The following is a 21,947-nucleotide window of genomic DNA, read 5'->3' as shown; positions in this document are numbered from 1 at the left end:
CGGAAAATATACGGTGGACGCTAGCTAAATTAGCCTGTTGGAGGCTAATTGTTCCTGTACACTGTACCTGTGCTTAATACGTTTAATTAGCCGTGATAAAGTCACATAATAATGTTTATAGTCATGCTTGTTGTTGCCACTTTGTAATATTGGAGGGTTGCTCAAAACATCAGTGCCGGTAGGCTACCGCGGTAAAGCTAGCCGGCTCTGACTCCAGCCGGCCCAGCACACAATATACAAGTGCGCGGTCGCTCAAGACATTATGGTACACCCATTTACGTGCTGCTTTCACAATAAAAGCGCACATCCGGTCCATGTTTGAGCTACTCAAATCCGGCCGCAGCATTTGCAAAGAGAAAATAATATATGCTGAGAGACTAATACAAAACTAATACAATATATATATATATATAGAGTCATTTTTATCTTTTTCCCCTAAGTTGCCGTGCCCATTGCTGAGAAACTCTCTGTTTCCAAAGACTCCTACCACTTCTGGATGACAGAGGGACACCTCTAGAACAGAACCAGAAAGTTGCAACTAGATCTGATGTGTAATTTCAAAATAAAAGACCATTAAAGTAGTAGTTTAGATCTATTCCACCTAAGTTGCCGTGCCCATTGCTGAGAAACTCTCTGTTTCCAAAGACTGCTACCACTTCTGGATGACAGAGGGACACCTCTAGAACAGAACCAGAAAGTGGCAACCAGATCTGATGTGTAATTTCAAAATAAAAGCCTATCAAAAAAGTCATTTTTTATCTTTTCCATCTAAGTTGCCGTGCCCATTGCTGAGAAACTCTCTGTTTCCAAAGACTGCTACCACTTCTGGATGACAGAGGGACACCTCTAGAACAAAACCAGAAAGTTGCAACAAGATCTGATGTATATTTTCAAAATAAAAGCCTATCAAAAAAGTCATTTCTATCTTTTTCCCCTAAGTTGCCGTGCCCATTGCTGAAAAACTCTCTGTTTCCAAAGACTGCTACCACTTCTGGGTGACAGAGGGACAACCCTAGAAGAGAACCAGAAAGTTGCAACTAGATCTGATGTATAATTTCAAAATAAAAGCCTATCAAAAAAGTCATTTTTTATCTTTTTCCCACCAATTTGCCTTGCACATTGCTGAAAAACTTTGTGTTTCCAGTGACTTCTCTCACTTCTGGGTGACAGATGGACACCTCTACAAGACAACCAGAAAATATCAAACACATATGATCTATAATTTCAAAATTAAATCCCTTTAAAATAATACGTTTTTATTTTTATATACACAAATAAGTAGAAAATGTAAAGAGCTGCCTCACTCAATCATCTTTTTTATATACAGATTTTTCTATAATCTCCTATACATGTACTACTTATATACAAACCAGATTTCAAAACAGGTGTGACACTAAACAATTTGTGAATAAAAACTGAATGCAATGATGTGGAGGTGGCAACATATAATATTTTATTTGTAATAGAACATAGATGGCAGATCAAAAGTTTAATCTGAGTAAATGTAACATTTTACAGGAGATATATGTTGAGTCAAAATTTCACAATGTCTATAAATCCCAAAAAAGTTGGAACACGGCCATTTTGACCACTCTGTGGCATCTCCCCTTCTTCTTAAAACACTCAGACGTAAGACGTTGACTTTTTTGATAGGCTTTTATTTTGAAATTACACATCAGATCTAGTTGCAACTTTCTGGTTCTGTTCTAGAGGTGTCCCTCTGTCACCCAGAAGTGGTAGCAGTGTTTGGAAACAGAGAGCTTCTCAGCAATGTGCACGGCAACTTAGGGGGAAAAGATAAAAAATGACTTTTTTGATAGGCTTTTATTTTGAAATTACACATCAGATCTGGTTGCCACTTTCTGGTTCTGTTCTAGAGGTGACCCTCTGTCATCCAGAAGTGGTAGGAGTCTTTGGTAACAGAGAGTTTCTCAGCAACGTGCACGGCAACTTAGGTGGAAAAGATAAAAAATGACTTTTTTGATAGGCTTTTATTTTGAAATTATACATCAGATATTGTTGCAACTTTCTGGTTCTGTCCTAGAGGTGTCCCTCTGCCATCCAGAAGTGGTAGCAGTCTTTGGAAACAGAGAGTTTCTAAGCAATGGGCATGGCAACTTAGGTGGAATAGATCTAAACTACTACTTTAATGGTCTTTTATTTTGAAATTACACATCAGATCTAGTTGCAACTTTCTGGTTCTGTTCTAGAGTTGTCCCTCTGTCACCCAGAAGTGGTAGCAGTCTTTGGAAACAGAGAGTTTCTCAGCAATGTGCACGGCAACTTAGGTGGAAAAGATAAAAAATAACTTTTTTGATAGGCTTTTATTTTGAAATTACACATCAGATCTGGTTGCCACTTTCTGGTTCTGTTCTAGAGTTGTCCCTCTGTCATCCAGAAGTGGTAGCAGTCTTTGGAAACAGAGAGTTTCTCAGCAATGGGCACGGAAACTTAGGTGGAATAGATCTAAACTACTACTTTAATGGTCTTTTATTTTGAAATTACACATCAGATCTAGTTGCAACTTTCTGGTTCTGTTCTAGAGGTGTCCCTCTGTCACCCAGAAGTGGTAGCAGTGTTTGGAAACAGAGAGCTTCTCAGCAATCTGCACGGCAACTTAGGGGGAAAAGATAAAAAAATGACTTTTTTGATAGGCTTTTATTTTGAAATTACACATCAGATCTGGTTGCAACTTTCTGGTTCTGTTCTAGAGCTGTCCCTCTGTCACCCAGAAGTGGTAGCAGTCTTTGGAAACAGAGAGTTTCTCAGCAATGGGCACGGCAACTTAGGGGAAAAAGATAAAAATGACTCTATATATATATATATATATATAGTATTAGTTTTGTATTAGTCTCTCAGCATATATTATTTTCTCTTTGCAAATGATGCGGCTGGATTTGAGTAGCTCAAACATGGACCGGATGTGCGCTTTTATTGTGAAAGCAGCACGTAAATGGGTGTACCATAATGTCTTGAGCGACCGCGCACTTGTATATTGTGTGCTGGGCCGGCTGGAGTCAGAGCCGGCTAGCTTTACCGCGGTCCTAGGCTGTGATGATCTTTAAAGTTTTGAACCCTGTCTGAATACACTGATTGCAGCTAGGTCATTTACTTGAATTAAAAATGAACTTGCGTCAGTACAGGCACATTTCTTTTCTCCTGTCTGTTATTTATTGCTGTTGCAAGCCAGATGAAGAGAAGTAAAGAGCTGAGAACCTGATCTTGAACAGACAGAGACCATAGCTGAGGAGCATCCAATGATGATACCAGAGAACCAGGAAGAGACTGTGATAGTGCTTGATTTGGTTCCTGTTTCTCATCCTGTTGTCCCATCCTCTCAGTCTTTTCAGAAGAAGAAAAGACCCAGAAGCATCTCTCCAACTGCCTCTCCTCCCGCTCCGTCATCTCTCCTTCCCCCACCCCCGCCCGTAGATCAGCCACATCTGCATTCATGTCACCTGCTGACCATGCCGTCTCCTTAAGTCAGGGTGGCGTAAGTTCTGTTTTCTTTACATTCATCCATTTTCTTACACCCTTGTCCCTATTGTGGTCGGGAGTGTTGCTAGGGTACACCCAGGACAGGTTGCCAGTCTGTCGCAGGGCAACACAGAAACAGACAGAACACACAACCATGCACACACACACACTCACACCTAGGGAGAATTTAGAGAAACCAATTAACCTGACAGTCATGTTTCTGGACTGTGGGAGGAAGCCGGAGAACCCGGAAAGAACCCACCATGCAGAGGGAGAACATGCAAACTCCATGCAGAAAGACCTCAGGCCGAGAATCGAACCCAGAAGAAAACTGAACTCGCGACTTAAGGAGTCCAGCCCTAAAATGTCAAAATTCTCACAGAAACAGAAAAACTATATAGACTGTTTATAAGCAAAGACAACTTGTTTTGGGCCTAGTTTCCATTTATGTGGCCAGTGTAAAGTGGTTAAAGTTAATGTTAAACTAATTTGAGAAAATGTGTAAATCCATGTAAAGAAGAGTAAAGTTTAGAAGGATTATAAAATATGACAGTCACCACACTAGTTTTCAGTTTTCAAGTGTACACGCTTTGACTTCATTTCTTCTTTTGTTTTTAAAATTGTTTTTTTCCTTTTCTTGTTATTTAGGTTGGTGGAAATGTAGTACCCAAAATCAATCCCTGGGCGTAGAACTAATGCGGTAAGTCTAAAAGTTTAACTAATCCACCCTGTGACAGTACATCCCCACCCCAGTCAAACATGCCAAGATACACTGAGAGACATTGCCACGTGTGGAGATGAGTAGATGGGGGGAGGGGTGATAAGGGAGGCAGTGGTCTGCAAAAAATAAGCACAGTTGTTTACTTATAAACTTTGTGGCTTTAATTACTGACCTACCAGACTCCTTTTCTGTCTTTATATTTGTCTTTATTTTTTTATGAGGACAAAAACGGGCATTACAACAGGAATCAGTAACACTTATAGCACATAAGTCACAACATCTTTGGGTGAAACAAATTCATACAAAAAGTCAGCATTTGCACAGAAACATAGAAATATAGAGATAGAACTCCAAATACCGAAATTAGGCCGCTTATCAGCAAAGGAATGCTGATTTTGATGTTTGGACTTTTTAAAGGTGATTCAACACTTATTATTTAACACTGTGCCTTTTATAATTAATATAAGCCACACATTTAATCTGAAACTGTCACTTTTTTTCTGTTTTGATTTTTAGACTTTTCTAAGAAACTGAAGCACTATGAGAGATTTTCATTGTTTGTGTAGTGGTAAAAATGACTGCAGTCAGTTTATCATTTAACACTTAATAAGTCAAGATAATATTGTATATTTAGGACAAAACAGGATGTAAGTACTAGCTGGCATTTGGGTGGATGTCGGCATAGAAAATATTTTGGCTACATCACCCCCTCTTAAAGTCAGGTATACATCTTAGAAAGAGAGATTTGTGAACCTTATAGCACAAAAAATCCACATCCTTATTTTGTTGTTGTTCTTTTCTAGCGGAAAAATCTGGGATGATACCTGGGAACCTGCAAGTAAATCCTCTCATGTTGCTGTCCACCAAGTGCCACTTCCTTCAGACAGCGAACAAGTCCTTCCATGATGTTACTTTTTCTTTTTTGTATTACAAAGTATTAATTTATTTTCTTTGTTTTTACTGCAGTTTGACCATTTTACGAAGTTCTCTGTGTAATATTGTTTTCGGCCATTCACTGAAATGAATGTTATGGTTGTAATATATGTAAGCTTATGTTGGGCTGTTTACTGACACATTTTTGTCAAGTTCTGTTAAAGACTAAGTGAGGCTGATTGAGTCACTGCATCAGGCAGGTATTGTGCCTGTATTAAGTCTTGAAATTTAGAACAGAATTGTTTGTAGATTTTGTTCAGTAAATATGACTAAAGTCTTAAAAACTTTAAACATGGTATTGTACACACTTCTTTTTGAGTGTTTATAATGTTGATGTGGATGTACAAAGTAAAGTCTATAAAAATACATAACAAAATAAGCACAACTTGATGTCAATATAACTAATTGGAAGTGTTTTTTTTAACTCAAAAAGCTATTATTTTAATATCTTTTTTGTGTCATGGATTTTGTGAATCAAGACTGTATTTGTAAAATGTTATAATAAAATTGCTTTCAAATGCAGTACTTATTTTTAAACACAGCAACTTTAAGTGAAGTTATTGATGAAGAGCATGATAAAAATACATTGCAATGTCCAGATCAACTGACTGTATTAGAACAATATATTTTAATAAACCTATGTCACAAATGCCATACACAATTTTGAAGAACACACAAAATATACATTTGCATTTATATATATATCTGTAGATATATATCAGGACAGGTATATCTATATATAGATATATCTATTTATATAGATATATCTGTAGATATATATCAGGACAGGTATATCTATATATAGATATATCTATTTATATAGATATATCTATATATAGATATATCTGTAGATATATATCAGGACAGGTATATCTATATATAGATATATCTATTTATATAGATATATCTATATATAGATATATCTAGATATATATCAGGACAGGTATATCTATATATAGATATATCTATGTATAGATATATCTATATAGATATATAAATGCAAATGTATATTTTGTGTGTTTAAAATTGTGTATGGCATTTGTGACAGATAGATAGACTTTTTATAAGCATCCCAGCTCCGCATAGTTGGTTCTAGAAATTCTTGTACGGCTGATCGGCGGGAATCTGAAATGGAACGCAGCCATCGTACGGCAGACTGATTAAGAGAAGAAAGGAACACTATCAGCACGTTGTGGGAGGTGGGGGGTAATAAGGTTTTCAATAAGATGACAACCGTATTTGTCTGTAGCCAAATAAGATCAAGGTCAACGATACACTCAGAAATGTTACTTCAAAATGTAGTGAAACTGTTCGTTTGATTACAGAAAGAGTCATGATGGGATTTATAAAGACTTTTTGCCTGACAAGCTGGTCGTCATTGTAGGCTGGTCAAGTTTGCCCTGTGTGTTGTCTGTAAGGCATGACGCAAGGTTAAACTGTGTAACAGATTCGTTTCCTACACACTTGTAGAATTGTGTGAAGCTATTTGTTATGTGTTTTATTCAGCGTGATCAGTATTTACACATAAAAATGTTTTATGGAGAAGTATTTTGAATAGCATTTTTACCTGTCTAAGGTTAATTATTTAAGTTAAAGTTTGCAGCTTATTTTGTGTATGAAAGGAAACCCAGATTGAAACCCAGAAACATTACAGTTTAGTAAATTAATATTGAATCAGTTTGACTCTACTGTAATTTAAACTACATTAGTATAGTAATCTAAATTATGTTTGATTGACATAGTGCTTTTCTCCTAGAGAAACACTATGTTAAACTGTATAAAAACAATCTAAGGTTAGATTGGGGTTAGGGTTAACCCTAACTCCATCACTAATCTCAAATTGAGTGGTAGAGATGGCTTAATCTTCCAATGCTTTATGAAAGTAATGGTTCAAAGATGCATTTTCTCTAGAATTGAGCTCTGTAGCCCGACTCTAAATCTGTTCTAGTGGAAAAAGAATGATCTGCCTGAGGCCTCAGGCCTCTGTGGTTCATTTCATCATTTCATAAGCTTGCAGAGAAAAGGCATAAAGAGAATGTAAGTTAAGTTGTGTCCATCTAATTATTGTAGTTGAAATAGAGGTCTACCCCTTTTGGTTTGTAAATGCATCCAAATACCAAGTTAATGTTAAGATTATTTCACTAAGTTGGGACGCTCTGTTTTAAAAAAGAAGTTAGGTCCAAATCTGAAGCATTTCAACTAAATGACACCGACAGCAAATTCTACCAAACCTTAGTCGGCTTCCTTTTTCACCTGTCAACTGTTGAACCTAGACACGCATAAATAACACTAGGTCTACAGGTCCTTCTCAAAAAATTTGCATATTGTGATAAAGTTCATAATTTTCCATAATGTAATGATAAAAATTAAACTGTCATATATTTTAGATTCATTGCACACCAACTGAAATATTTCAGGTCTTTTATTGTTTTAATACTGATAATTTTGGCATACAGCTCATGAAAATCCCTGTCTCAAAAAATTTGCATATTTCATCCAACCAATAAAAGAAATGTGTTTTAATACCAAAAAAGTCAACCTTCAAATAATCGTGTTCAGTTATGCACTCAATACTTGGTCAGGAATCCTTTTGCAGCCTTCAATGCAGTGTGGCATGGAGGCAATCAACCTGTGGGACTGCTGAGGTGTTATGGAGCCCAGGATGCTCCGATAGCGGCTTTAAGCTCATCCAGAGTTTTGGGTCTTGCGTCTCTCAACTTTCTCTTCACAATATCCCACAGATTCTCTCTGGGGTTCAGGTCAGGAGAGTTGGCAGTTGACAAGTACTGAAATTTTATTTAACTTATTTCTTTTTAATAAAGACATTGACAGACAAACTGAACCGCATTCAATTGACCATGGATAAGAAACTGTTCCACCAGTACAAACTTTGTGTATTCTTTGGATTAAAAAATAAGTCAGAGCTGCACATATTAATAAAAAAAGAAAAGAAAAGTAGAAGATCCAAAAAGATGTCTTGGTTATGTTAGATAGTGCAGAATCACTGGGACTGCTTAACGTAGCATTGTAGCCATTTAACTGCTCAACATAAGCACAAGTGTTATTATTCCACTTGAAGTAAAAATAGTAAAACTATTAAATTAACTACAATTTCTCTTATTACCTAGAAAATACACTAGATGTGCAGAAACATAAGTGAAAAAGAAACACACTGTGGAAGTAATTACAGCTCTAGTAAGCCCTTTTAGAAAATACAAAGGCACAAACAAATTAACTATTTTAAAAAAAGAATCAACAAGATAAAACACTGCCCATTTGGAAACATGAAAGCACAAGAACAAATTGTAAGGTGTCTCTTTGTGACTTATGAGCAAACTATATATATATGACTATTATCAGTCACTACTGAAGTCGTCGTCAAAGGTAACGCTCTCTGCTCCTGACAAAGTCTGTAGATCGGGGTGTCCAAAGTCAGTCCTAGTGGCCCGGCATCCTGCATGTCTTATTCTCTCCCTGGTGGTAGAAACAACCTTTTCGGCTTGTCAATGTTCTTCTTAGGCCATCTAACGAGCCATCATTTGATGCAGGTGTGTTAAACCAGGGAGAGAACTAAAACATGCAGGATGCCGGCCCTCCAGGACCCACTTTGGGCTCCCCAGCTGTAGATAATACTCTGTTGCCTGCAGCTTCATCTGTTGGTGCTGCAGCTCTCTGAGGATGATGCTCTGGAGACCTCTTGGACCTTCGTCAGTTAGGTCACAGGACAAACCTTTAAAGTTGAACATAAATAAAAATCCAAAATTTAGATGCTTTTACTTTCGGTATGATTATGCGTTACTTAAAAACATACTTTTAAATTTACCTCCCGATAACAGGTGGGAAACTCCTTTAGAGTGTCTTCATAAGATGACAGAGATTTCCAACGATGGTCCATCAACAAAGATCCTCTTTTCCTCTTCCAGTCTCTTTACCATCATGATGTCATCGATTGCCCTTGTTCTTGTGTGAAGACTGAGAGTCTGAAATGCATTTATGAAAAGGACAAATCAACTCATTAAAAGTTTAAATTTGTAAGTTGAGGTCAACACCTGGAGTATCTAGTCATATTATCTGTCAGGTATGATGACAGTATAAAACATATTAGTGGATGTTTACTTACCACTGTGTGATTGTTGCCATGGCAATGTTGTGTCACCGGACAGGATCTCTTCCAAAGACAGAACTTCTGTGTCTGTATCAGTCTTCAAGTGACCAACATCTTCTAAAGCTAAGATGTTTTCTCCTTTCTGATCTAACGATGAGCCTTGGCACAAGCTTTGTCCATCTGTATCTGCACAAACATACACAAACAACATCAACTGTGTCAAAGATGTTTATGCAGTATGTACCAGCAAGGTTATACAATGCCTGGTCAGTGTTCCTTACCTTACATTCATGGGCTTTGCCATGGAAAATTGAGAGAAATGGCTTCATTTTAAGCAGGTGTTGGAGCTTATGAGAGCTTTTTGTTAGTTTTCAAAATATGGCCAGTACTTGCATGATAAACTACCGGGACGGAGAGATGAGGGAGGGGGGACGGAGAGATGAGGGAGTGGGAGGAGGCAGTTGGAGAGATGCTTCTGGGTCTTTTCTTCTTCTGAAAAGACTGAGAGGATGGGACAACAGGATGAGAAACAGGAACCAAATCAAGCACTATCACAGTCTCTTCCTGGTTTTCTGGTATCATCATTGGATGCTCCTCAGCTATGGTCTCTGTCTGTTCAAAGATCAGGTTCTCAGCTCTTTACTTCTCTTCATCTGGCTTGCAACAGCAATAAACAACAGACAGGAGAAAAGAAATGTGCCTGTACTGACGCAAGTTCATTTTTAATTCAAGTAAATGACCTAGCTGCAATCAGTGTATTCAGACAGGGTTCAGAACTTTAAAGATCATCACAGCCTAGGGGCACTGATGTTTTGAGCAACCCTCCAATATTACAAAGTGGCAACAACAAGCATGACTATAAACATTATTATGTGACTTTATCACGGCTAATTAAACGTATTAAGCACAGGTACAGTGTACAGGAACAATTAGCCTCCAACAGGCTAATTTAGCTAGCTTCCACCGTATATTTTCCGGCAAAAAAAATGTTACAAACGTGTCTTCAACCATTCGCATCACAGTCCTACTGCCATTAAGTCCTACAAAAACCATCAGTAATTTAATAACGTAACACTTTGGAGTTATTTTTGGTTTTAGAGTACAAAAACATTTTGACAGATGCAGATTTCTACTCACCGGAGTGTAAGAGTCGCATATGATGACGTCAGCTTATTCTTCTTCTTGGGTTTTTGTGGGATCCGTCCTTATTTTTATTTCAATCGAACATATTAAAAGGTTTACAGAACAGTTTGCATGCAATCACAAACGAAAACACATCTTAATTTTTCTTAAATTTATTTGGTGTAAATCATTGATATCATACTCAAAAATAGTTTTTTTTATTTTTATTATTTTTTTAAGGCTTTTAAATCAAGCTAACAACAAGCACAACAAAACTCCTCCGGTTTTATATTTTACGGAGTTATTTTTAAATACCGAATTTGTAGTAAATATTCTTAATATCCTGTTCAAACTAGCACATAAATTGTAAATAAAGGTTTTAAAAAAAATAGAATAGACACGTCATCTTATTCGTTCCTAAGTCGTCAGTATCGGACGCTTAGGGAACGGTACAGCATTCAATGAGAGAACCCTTCGCATCACATATTGACGCCAAGGGGATACCCTTGGCGTCAATATGTGCCAAGGGTATCCTTGGCACATATTGGCGTCAATATGGCGTCAATATGGCGTCAATATGTGCCAAGGGATACCCTTGGCGTCAATATGTGACGCGAAGGGTTCTCTCATTGAATGCTGTACCGTTCCCTAAGCGTCCGATACTGACGACTTAGGAACGAATAAGATGACGTGTCTATTCTATTTTTTTAAAAACCTTTATTTACAATTTATGTGCTAGTTTGTACAGGATATTAAGAATATTTACTGCAAATACATGTCAGACGTATCGGTCACAATACTTTAATTCGGTATTTAAAAATAACTCCGTAAAATATAAAACCGGAGGAGTTTTGTTGTGCTTGTTCTTAGCTTGATTTAAAAGCCTTAAAAAAAAAAAAAAAAAAAAAAAAAAAAAAAAACTATTTTTGAGTATGATATCAATGATTTACACCAAATAAATTTAAGAAAAATTAAGATGTGTTTTCGTTTGTGATTGCATGCAAACTGTTCTGTAAACCTTTTAATATGTTTGATTGAAATAAAAATAAGGACGGATCCCACAAAAACCCAAGAAGAAGAATAAGCTGACGTCATCATATGCGACACTTACACTCCGGTGAGTAGAAATCTGCATCTGTCAAAATGTTTTTGTACTCTAAAACCAAAAATAACTCCAAAGTGTGACGTTATAAAATTACTGATGGTAGGTTTAGGACTTAATGGCAGTAGGACTGTGATGCGAATGGTTGAAGACACGTTTGTAACATTTTTTTTTGCCGGAAAATATACGGTGGAAGCTAGCTAAATTAGCCTCTTGGAGGCTAATTGTTCCTGTACACTGTACCTGTGCTTAATACGTTTAATTAGCCGCGATAAAGTCACATAATAATGTTTATAGTCATGCTTGTTGTTGCCACTTTGTAATATTGGAGGGTTGCTAAAAACATCAGTGTCCCTAGGCTGTGATGATCTTTAATGTTCTGATCCCTGTCTGAATACACTGATTGCAGCTATAGGTCATTTACTTGAATTAAAAATGATCTTGCGTCAGTACAGGCAAATTTCTTTCCTCCTGTCTGTTATTTATTGCTGTTGCAAGCCAGATGAAGAGAAGTAAAGAGCTGAGAACCTGATCTTTGAACAGACAGAGAACATAGCTGAGGAGCAGCCTGGGATGCTTACTGAGGAGCATCCAATGATGACACCAGAGAACCAGGAAGAGACTGTGATAGTGCTTGATTTGCTTGATTTGGTTCCTGTTTCTCATCCTGTTGTCCCATCCTCTCAGTCTTTTCAGAAGAAGAAAAGACCCAGAAGCATCTCTCCAGCTGCCTCTCCTCCCACTCCGTCATCTCTCCGTGCCCCCCCCCTGCCCGTAGATCAGCAACATCTGCATTCATGTCACCTGCTGACCATGCTGTCTCCTTAAGTCAGGGTAGACTATAAGAAGAGAAAGCGTAAGTTTTGTTTTCTTTAAATTCATGCATCCAACATGTCAACCTCTTTAGCACGATTCGTACCTGTGAAGATCCCAGTTAGAATTTGATTGTCCATCAGAATGTTTGAGGATCAAACCAGGACAGGCAGTCACTGTGGTCATGCTCAATGGTATGAATAACAATTCTTTGAATGACTCAAAACCATAATATAAAAAAACGATATTATCAAAATTTAAATAACTGTCAACTTTGGCTGTGTGAGTACTTTGACGTACATATCCCAGAAGGGCCGTCTGACTCTATTCTTGAGTGGTTATGTTATTCAACATTTTGGTGGAACTGGTTAAACACACTTGAATCAAATGGCTGAGGTGCCACCTCATTCATTCTGCATTCAGATCATATGAAGTCCTGGTAACATCAACATTAATTGAGTGAGATGTTTTGTCCCAGAGAAACACCTAAAACTTGAAAGACACCTAACCTATTCTTGATGCCTTGTATTTGGACACCTATGTCCTATTTTATGTTTTCTTTTTTTATCTCTCATTTTAAATCACAGTTAAGATCTTGGCTGACAGCTTCCTGAAATGATTTTTGAGCGGGAAGCCATAATATATGAGTTGGATAAAATGTTAAGGAAGGATCCCTTCAAGTGTCAAGCTTGTACCCCAGATGTGCTTTCAGTTTCAGTGGATGGAAATTGCAAGTATTACCATTTAAAGAATGCAGCAAGGTATTGTAAAATGTGTGAAATATAACAATTCTTTGTATATGTTAGTGATGTTCACTACCTTTGGACTATAACACCTCATGAAGTGTATTTTATTGCTTTGTTTTCAGATTGGAGGAACAGGCTATATTTCAGGACCTTTTCATTGCCAAGGATGAAAACATAGGAACATTTGTGGACTGTATCACAAATCAACCAAAAATGTAAGACTGCAGATTGTAAATGTATAATAACAGTAACCTTTTAGCCTGTAATAACAGCTTGCCTGACTGAATTGTATGCATTCTAGATTTTGTGGTGGGCAGCCAGGGAGATCTCTCACAGATCCAGCAGCAAACTGGGTGAGGAGGCTTGGAGCTAGCGGTGTGTAGACATGGAGTGCTGCTTAGTGCTCTTCGAGATAGTATGAGATATTTGCATAAGCTTTGTTCTTTCATCAAAGGCTGGCCAACAGACAATCACTTTTTTCCATGGATGTAACATGTAAGTACTGGCCATATCTTGAAAACTAACAAAAAGCTGTCCTGAGCTCCAACACCTGCTTAAAATGAAGCCATTTCTCTCAATTTTCCATGGCAAAGCCATGTTCAGTAAGGAACACTGACCAGGCATTGTATAACCTTGCTGGTACATACTGCATAAACATCTTTGACACAGTTGATGTTGTTTGTTCAGACACAGATGGACAAAGCTTGTGCCAAGGCTCATCGTTAGATCAGAAAGGAGAAAACATCTTAGCATTGGTTTTAGAAGATGTTGGTCACTTGAAGACTGATACAGACACAGAAGTTATGTCTTTGGAAGAGATCCTGTCCGGTGACACAACATTGCCATGGCAACAATCACACAGGGGTAAGTAAACATACACTAATATGTTTTATACTGTCATCATACCTGACAGATAATGTTACTAGATACTCCAGGTGTTGACCTCAACTTACAAATTTAAACTTTTAATGAGTTGATTTGTCCTTTTCATAAATGCATTTCAGACTCTCAGTCTTCACACAAGAACAAGGGCAATCGATGACATCATGATGGTAAAGAGACTGGAAGAGGAAAAGAGGATCCTTGTTGATGGACCATCGTTGGAAATCTCTGTCATCCTATGAAGACACTCTAAAGGAGTTTCCCACCTGTTATCGGGAGGTAAATTAAAAAGTATGTTTTTAAGTAACGCATAATCATACCGAAAGTAAAAGCATCTAAATTTTGGATTTTTATTTATGTTCAACTTTAAAGGTTTGTCCTGTGACCTAACTGACGAAGGTCCAAGAGGTCTCCAGAGCACCATCCTCAGAGAGCTGCAGCACCAACAGATGAAGCTGCAGGCAACAGAGTATTATCTACAGCTGGGGAGCCCAAAGTGGGTCCTGGAGGCCCGGCATCCTGCATGTTTTAGTTCTCTCCCTGGTTTAACACACCTGCATCAAATGATGGCTCGTTAGAAGGCCTAAGAACATTGACAAGCTGAAAAGGTTGTTTCTACCACCAGGGAGAGAATAAAACATGCAGGATGCCGGGCCACTAGGACCAACTTTGGACACCCCGATCTACAGACTTTGTCAGGAGCAGAGAGCGTTACCTTTGACGACGACTGCAGTAGTGACTGATAATAGTCATATATATATAGTTTGCTCATAAGTCACAAAGAGACACCTTACAATTTGTTCTTGTGCTTTCATGTTTCCAAATGGGCAGTGTTTTATTTTGTTGATTCTTTTTTTTAAATAGTTAATTTGTTTGTGCCTTTGTACTTTCTAAAAGGGCTTACTAGAGCTGTAATTACTTCCACATGCATGTCATTGAGTGTGTTTCTTTTTCACTTATGTTTCTGCACATCTAGTGTATTTTCTAGGTAATAAGAGAAATTGTAGTTAATTTAATAGTTTTGCTATTTTTACTTCAAGTGGAGTAATAACACTTGTGCTTATGTTGAGCAGTTAAATGGCTACAATGCTACGTTAAGCAGTCCCAGTGATTCTGTAGTATCTAACATAACGAAGACATATTTTTGGATCTTCTACTTTTCTTTTCTTTTTTTATTAATATGTGCAGCTCTGACTTATTTCTTAATCCAAAGAATACACAAAGTGTGTACTGGTGGAACAATTTCTTATCCTTGGTCAATTGAATGCTGTTCAGTTTGTCTGTCAGTGTCTTTATTAAAAAGAAATAAGTTAAATAAAATTTCAGTACTTGTCAACTGCCAACTCTCCTGACCTGAACCCCAGAGAGAATCTGTGGGATATTGTGAAGAGAAAGTTGAGAGACGCAAGACCCAAAACTCTGGATGAGTTGCTATCGAAGCATCCTGGGCCTCCATGACACCTCAGCAGAGCCACAGGCTGATTGCCTCCACGCTGCATTGAAGGCTGCAAAAGGATTCCTGACCAAGTACTGAGTGCATAACTGAACACGATTATTTGAAGGTTGACTTCTTTGGTATTAAAACACATTTCTTTTATTGGTCGGATGAAATATGCAAATTTTTTGAGACAGGGATTTTGGGTTTTCATGAGCTGTATGCCAAAATCATCAGTATTAAAACAATAAAAGAACTGAAATATTTCAGTTGGTGTGCAATGAATCTAAAATATATGACAGTTTAATTTTTATCATTACATTATGGAAAATTATGAACTTTTTCACAATATGCTAATTTTTTGAGAAGGACCTGTAGACCTAGTGTTATTCATGCATGTCTAGGTTCAGCAGTTGACAGGTGAAAAAGGAAGCCGACTAAGGTTTGGTAGAACTTGCTGTCGGTGTCATTTAGTTGAAATGCTTCAGATTTGGACCTAACTTCTTTTTTAAAACAGAGCGTCCCAACTTAGTGAAATAATCTTAACATTAACTTGGTATTTGGATGCATTTACAAACCAAAAGGGGTAGACCTCTATTTCAACTACAATAATTAGATGGACACAACTTAACTTACATTCTCTTTATGCCTTTTCTCTGCAAGCTTATGAAATGATGAAATGAACCACAGAGGCAGATCATTCTTTTTCCACTAGAACAGATTTAGAGTCGGGCTACAGAGCTCAATTCTAGAGAAAATGCATCTTTGAACCATTACTTTGATAAAGCATTTGAAGATTAAGCCATCTCTACCACTCAATTTGAGATTAGTGATGGAGTTAGGGTTAACCCTAACCCCAATCTAACCCTAGATTGTTTTTATACAGTTTAACATAGTGTTTCTCTAGGAGAAAAGCACTATGTCAATCAAACATAATTTAGATTACTATACTAATGTAGTTTAAATTACAGTAGACTCAAACTGATTCAATATTAATTTACTAAACTGTAATGTTTCTGGGTTTCAATCTGGGTTTCCTTCATACACAAAATAAGCTGCAAACTTTAACTTAAATAATTAACCTTAGACAGGTAAACATGCTATTCAAAATACTTTTCCATAAAACTTTTTTTATGTGTAAATAATGATCACACTGAATAAAACACATAATAGCTTCACACAGTTCTACAAGTGTGTAGGAAACGAATCTGTTACACCTTGCGTCATGCCTTAAAGACAACACACAGGGCAAACTTGACCAGCCTACAATGACGGCCAGCTTGTCAGGGAAAAAGTCTTTATAAATCCCATCATGACTCTTTCTGTATCAAACGAACAGTTTCACTACATTTTGAAGTAACATTTCTGAGTGTATCGTTGACCTTGATCTTATTTGGCTACAGACAAATACGGCTGTCATCTTATTGAAAACCTTATTACCCCCCACCTCCCACAACGTGCTGATAGTGTTCCTTTCTTCTCTTAATCAGTCTGCCGTACGATGGCTGCGTTCCATTTCAGATTCCCGCCGATCAGCCGTACAATAATTTCTAGAACTAACTATGCAGAGCTGGGATGCTTATAAAAAGTCTATCTATCTATCTGTCACAAATGCCATACACAATTTTAAACACACAAAATATACATTTGCATTTATATATCTAGATAGATATATCTAGATATAGATATATTTATATAGATATATCTATATCTAGATCTATCTATATATAGATATACCTGTCCTGATATATATCTACAGATATATCTATATATAGATATACCTGTCCTGATATATATCTACAGATATATCTATGTATAGATATATCTATATAAATAGATATATCTATATATAGATATACCTGTCCTGATATATATCTACAGATATATATATATATAAATGCAAATTTATATTTTGTGTGTTCTTCAAAATTGTGTATGGCATTTGTGACATAGGTTTATTAAAATGTGTTGTTCTAATACAGTCAGTTGATCTGGACATTACAATGTATTTTTATCATGCTCTTCATCAATAACTTCACTTAAAGTTGCTGTGTTTAAAAATAAGTACTGCATTTGAAAGCAATTTTATTATAACATTTTGCAAATACAGTCTTGATTGACAAAATCCATGACACAAAAAAGATAATATTAAAATAATAGCTTTTTGAGTTAAAAAAAACACTTCTAATTAGTTATATTAAAATCAAGTTGTGCTTATTTTCTTATGTATTTTTATAGACTTTACTTTGTACATCAACATTAAAAACACTCAAAAAGAAGTGTGTACAATACCATGTTTAAAGTTTTTAAGACTTTAGGTCATATTTACTGAACAAAATCTACAAACAATTCTGTTCTAAATTTCAAGACTTAATACAGGCACAATACCTGCCTGATGCAGTGACTCAATCAGCCTCACTTAGTCTTTAACAGAACTTGACAAAAATGTGTAAGTAAACAGCCCAACATAAGCTTACATATATTACAACCATAACATTCATTTCAGTGAATGGCGGAAAACAATATTACACAGAGAACTTTGTAAAATGGTCAAACTGCAGTAAAAAAAAAGAAAAGAAATTAATACTTTGTAATGCAAAAAAGAAAAGGCAACATCATGGAAGGACTTGTTCGCTGTCTGAAGGAAATGGCACTTGGTGGACAGCAACATGAGGATTTACTTGCAGGTTCCCAGGTGTCATCCCAGATTTTTCCGCTAGAAAAGAACAACAATAAAATCAGGATGTGGATTTTTTGTGGTGTAAGGTTCACAAATCTTTCTTTCTAAGATGTATACCTGACTTTAAGAGGAGGTAATGTAGCCAAAATATTTTCTATGCCTACATCCACCCAAATGCCAGCTAGTACTTACATCCTGTTTTGTCCTAAATATACAATATTATCTTGACTTATTAAGTGTTAAATGATAAACTGACTGCAGTCATTTCTACCACTACACAAACAATGAAAATCTCTCATAGTGCTTCAGTTTCTTAGAAAAGTCTAAAAATTAAAACAGAAAAAAAGTGACAGTTTCAGATTAAATGTGTGGCTTATATTAATTATAAAAGGCACAGTGTTAAATAATAAGTGATGAATCACCTTTAAAAAGTCCAAACATCAAAATCAGCATTCCTTTGCTAATAAACGGCCTAATTTCGATATTTGGAGTTCTATAATTCTGTTTCTGTGCAAATGCTGACTTTTTGTATGAATTTGTTTCACCCAAAGATGTTGTGACTTATGTGGTATAAGTATTACTGATTCCTGTTGTAATGCCCGTTTTTGTCCTCATAAAAAAATAAAGACAAATATAAAGACAGAAAAGGAGTCTGGTAGGTCAGTAATTAAAGCCACAAAGTTTATAAGTAAACAACTGTGGTTATTTTTTGCAGACCACTGCCTCCCTTATCACCCCTCCCCCCCCCATCTACTCCACACGTGGCAATGTCTCTCAGTGTATCTTGGCATGTTTGACTGGGGTGGGGATGTACTGTCACAGGGTGGATCAGTTAAACTTTTAGACTTACCGCATTAGTTCTACGCCCAGGGATTGATTTTGGGTACTACATTTCCACCAACCTAAATAACAAGAAAAGGAAAAAAACAATTTTAAAAACAAAAGAAGAAATGAAGTCAAAGCGTGTACACTTGAAAACTGAAAACTAGTGTGGTGACTGTCATATTTTATAATCCTTCTAAACTTTACTCTTCTTTACATGGATTTACACATTTTCTCAAATTAGTTTAACATTAACTTTAACCACTTTACACTGGCCACATAAATGGAAACAAAGCCCAAAACAAGTTGTCTTTGCTTACAAAGGGTCTCTATAGGTTTTCTGTTTCTGTGAGAATTTTGACATTTTAGGGCTGGACTCCTTAAGTCACGAGTTCAGTTTTGTTCTGGGTTCGATTCTCGGCCTGAGGTCTTTCTGCATGTTCTCCCTCTGCATGGTGGGTTCTTTCCGGGTTCTCCGGCTTCCTCCCACAGTCCAGAAACATGACTGTCAGGTTAATTGGTTTCTCTAAATTCTCCCTAGGTGTGAGTGTGTGTGTGTGTGTGTGTGTGTGTGTGTGTGTGTGTGTGTGTGTGTGTGTGTGTGTGTGTGTGTGTGTGTGCGTGTGCATGGTTGTGTGTTCTGTCTGTTTCTGTGTTGCCCTGCAACAGACTGGCAACCTGTCCTGGGTGTACCTTAGCAACACTCCCGACCACAATAGGGACAAGGGTGTAAGAAAATGGATGAATGTAAAGAAAACAAAACTTACGCTTTCTCTTCTTATAGTCTACCCTGACTTAAGGAGACAGCATGGTCAGCAGGTGACATGAATGCAGATGTTGCTGATCTACGGGCAGGGGGGGGGGCACGGAGAGATGACGGAGTAGGAGGAGAGGCAGCTGGAGAGATGCTTCTGGGTCTTTTCTTCTTCTGAAAAGACTGAGAGGATGGGACAACAGGATGAGAAACAGGAACCAAATCAAGCAAATCAAGCACTATCACAGTCTCTTCCTGGTTCTCTGGTGTCATCATTGGATGCTCCTCAGTAAGCATCCCAGGCTGCTCCTCAGCTATGTTCTCTGTCTGTTCAAAGATCAGGTTCTCAGCTCTTTACTTATCTTCATCTGGCTTGCAACAGCAATAAATAACAGACAGGAGGAAAGAAATTTGCCTGTACTGACGCAAGATCATTTTTAATTCAAGTAAATGACCTATAGCTGCAATCAGTGTATTCAGACAGGGATCAGAACATTAAAGATCATCACAGCCTAGGGACACTGATGTTTTTAGCAACCCTCCAATATTACAAAGTGGCAACAACAAGCATGACTATAAACATTATTATGTGACTTTATCGCGGCTAATTAAACGTATTAAGCACAGGTACAGTGTACAGGAACAATTAGCCTCCAAGAGGCTAATTTAGCTAGCTTCCACCGTATATTTTCCGGCAAAAAAAAAATGTTACAAACGTGTCTTCAACCATTCGCATCACAGTCCTACTGCCATTAAGTCCTAAAACTACCATCAGTAATTTTATAACGTCACACTTTGGAGTTATTTTTGGTTTTAGAGTACAAAAACATTTTGACAGATGCAGATTTCTACTCACCGGAGTGTAAGTGTCGCATATGATGACGTCAGCTTATTCTTCTTGGGTTTTTGTGGGATCCGTCCTTATTTTTATTTCAATCAAACATATTAAAAGGTTTACAGAACAGTTTGCATGCAATCACAAACGAAAACACATCTTAATTTTTCTTAAATTTATTTGGTGTAAATCATTGATATCATACTCAAAAATAGTTTTTTTTTTTTTTTTTTTTTTTTAAGGCTTTTAAATCAAGCTAAGAACAAGCACAACAAAACTCCTCCGGTTTTATATTTTACGGAGTTATTTTTAAATACCGAATTAAAGTATTGTGACCGATACGTCTGACATGTATTTGCAGTAAATATTCTTAATATCCTGTACAAACTAGCACATAAATTGTAAATAAAGGTTTTTAAAAAAATAGAATAGACACGTCATCTTATTCGTTCCTAAATCGTCAGTATCGGACGCTTAGGGAACGGTACAGCATTCAATGAGAGAACCCTTCGCGTCACATATTGACGCCAAGGGGGTACCCTCGGCGTCAATATGTGACGCCGAGGGTACCTGCCCAAGCGTCAATATGTGACGAGTTGGGAGTGAGAATGTGTTGGATCATTTGTAACTTAAGCAGATCAACTAATTTCAGCTTATTACAGCTAGATCTAGTGCTGCTCAGCATTTCGGAGCTGTCCAACAACTAACAAGGCTGAAAATTGAATGTAAAGCTGCAAATTCACAGATAGTCCATTTTTGACTTCTTTCGCTGAGATAAAGCGTTTTTGGCTTCTGGCTTTCTGATCATTTGTAACTTAAGCAGATCAACTAATTTCAGGTTATTACAGCCAGATCTAGTGCTGCTCAGCATTTCGGAGCTGTCCAACAACTAACAAGGCTGAAAATTGAATGTAAAGCAGCAAATTCACAGATAGTCCATTTTTGACTTCTTTCGCTGAGATAAAGCGTTTTTGGCTTCTGGCTTTCTGATCATTTGTAACTTAAGCAGATCAACTAATTTCAGCTTATTACAGCTAGATCTAGTGCTGCTCAGCATTTCGGAGCTGTCCAACAACTAACAAGGCTGAAAATTGAATGTAAAGCTGCAAATTCACAGATAGTCCATTTTTGACTTCTTTCGTTGAGATAAAGCGTTTTTGGCTTCTGGCTTTCTGATCATTTGTAACTTAAGCAGATCAACTAATTTCAGGTTATTACAACCAGATCTAGTGCTGCTCAGCATTTCGGAGCTGTCCAACAACTAACAAGGCTGAAAATTGAATGTAAAGCAGCAAATTCACAGATAGTCCATTTTTGACTTCTTTCGCTGAGATAAAGCGTTTTTGGCTTCTGGCTTTCTGATCATTTGTAACTTAAGCAGATCAACTAATTTCAGCTTATTACAGCTAGATCTAGTGCTGCTCAGCATTTCGGAGCTGTCCAACAACTAACAAGGCTGAAAATTGAATGTAAAGCTGCAAATTCACAGATAGTCCATTTTTGACTTCTTTCGCTGAGAT

The 21,947-nt window shown here is 37.1% G+C and overlaps 5 long non-coding RNA genes across 5 annotated transcripts; 3 read left to right on the top strand and 2 right to left on the bottom strand.

Annotated features, from left to right (window-relative positions):
• Window positions 1-2,897: 2,897 nt before the first annotated feature.
• Window positions 2,898-5,676, top strand: LOC106910157 (uncharacterized). Its single transcript, XR_015766224.1, has 3 exons — window positions 2,898-3,493; window positions 4,126-4,177; window positions 5,002-5,676. It is a non-coding gene; the product is annotated as an uncharacterized LOC106910157 (long non-coding RNA).
• A 1,859-nt stretch (window positions 5,677-7,535) lies between these two features.
• On the bottom strand, window positions 7,536-10,246 carry LOC106903748 (uncharacterized). Its single transcript, XR_001414738.2, has 4 exons — window positions 9,518-10,246; window positions 9,252-9,422; window positions 8,955-9,111; window positions 7,536-8,861 (listed from the first exon to the last, which is right to left on the bottom strand). It is a non-coding gene; the product is annotated as an uncharacterized LOC106903748 (long non-coding RNA).
• Window positions 10,247-10,947: 701 nt separating this feature from the next.
• LOC148153856 (uncharacterized) lies at window positions 10,948-13,606 on the top strand. Its single transcript, XR_015766066.1, has 5 exons — window positions 10,948-11,475; window positions 12,148-12,316; window positions 12,861-13,034; window positions 13,142-13,234; window positions 13,321-13,606. It is a non-coding gene; the product is annotated as an uncharacterized LOC148153856 (long non-coding RNA).
• A 25-nt stretch (window positions 13,607-13,631) lies between these two features.
• LOC148153855 (uncharacterized) lies at window positions 13,632-15,605 on the top strand. The gene is made up of 3 exons (XR_015766065.1): window positions 13,632-13,883; window positions 14,024-14,180; window positions 14,274-15,605. It is a non-coding gene; the product is annotated as an uncharacterized LOC148153855 (long non-coding RNA).
• A 1,784-nt stretch (window positions 15,606-17,389) lies between these two features.
• Window positions 17,390-21,048, bottom strand: LOC106911538 (uncharacterized). The gene is made up of 4 exons (XR_015766204.1): window positions 20,449-21,048; window positions 19,606-19,775; window positions 18,867-18,918; window positions 17,390-18,052 (listed from the first exon to the last, which is right to left on the bottom strand). It is a non-coding gene; the product is annotated as an uncharacterized LOC106911538 (long non-coding RNA).
• Between the last annotated feature and the right edge of the window lie 899 nt (window positions 21,049-21,947).

This window comes from Poecilia mexicana, unplaced genomic scaffold (genome assembly GCF_051168715.1).
Source record: "Poecilia mexicana isolate PSO_F unplaced genomic scaffold, ASM5116871v1 scaffold_18, whole genome shotgun sequence".
Lineage (NCBI taxonomy): Eukaryota > Metazoa > Chordata > Actinopteri > Cyprinodontiformes > Poeciliidae > Poecilia > Poecilia mexicana.
This window is presented reverse-complemented; position numbering and strand designations above follow the sequence as displayed.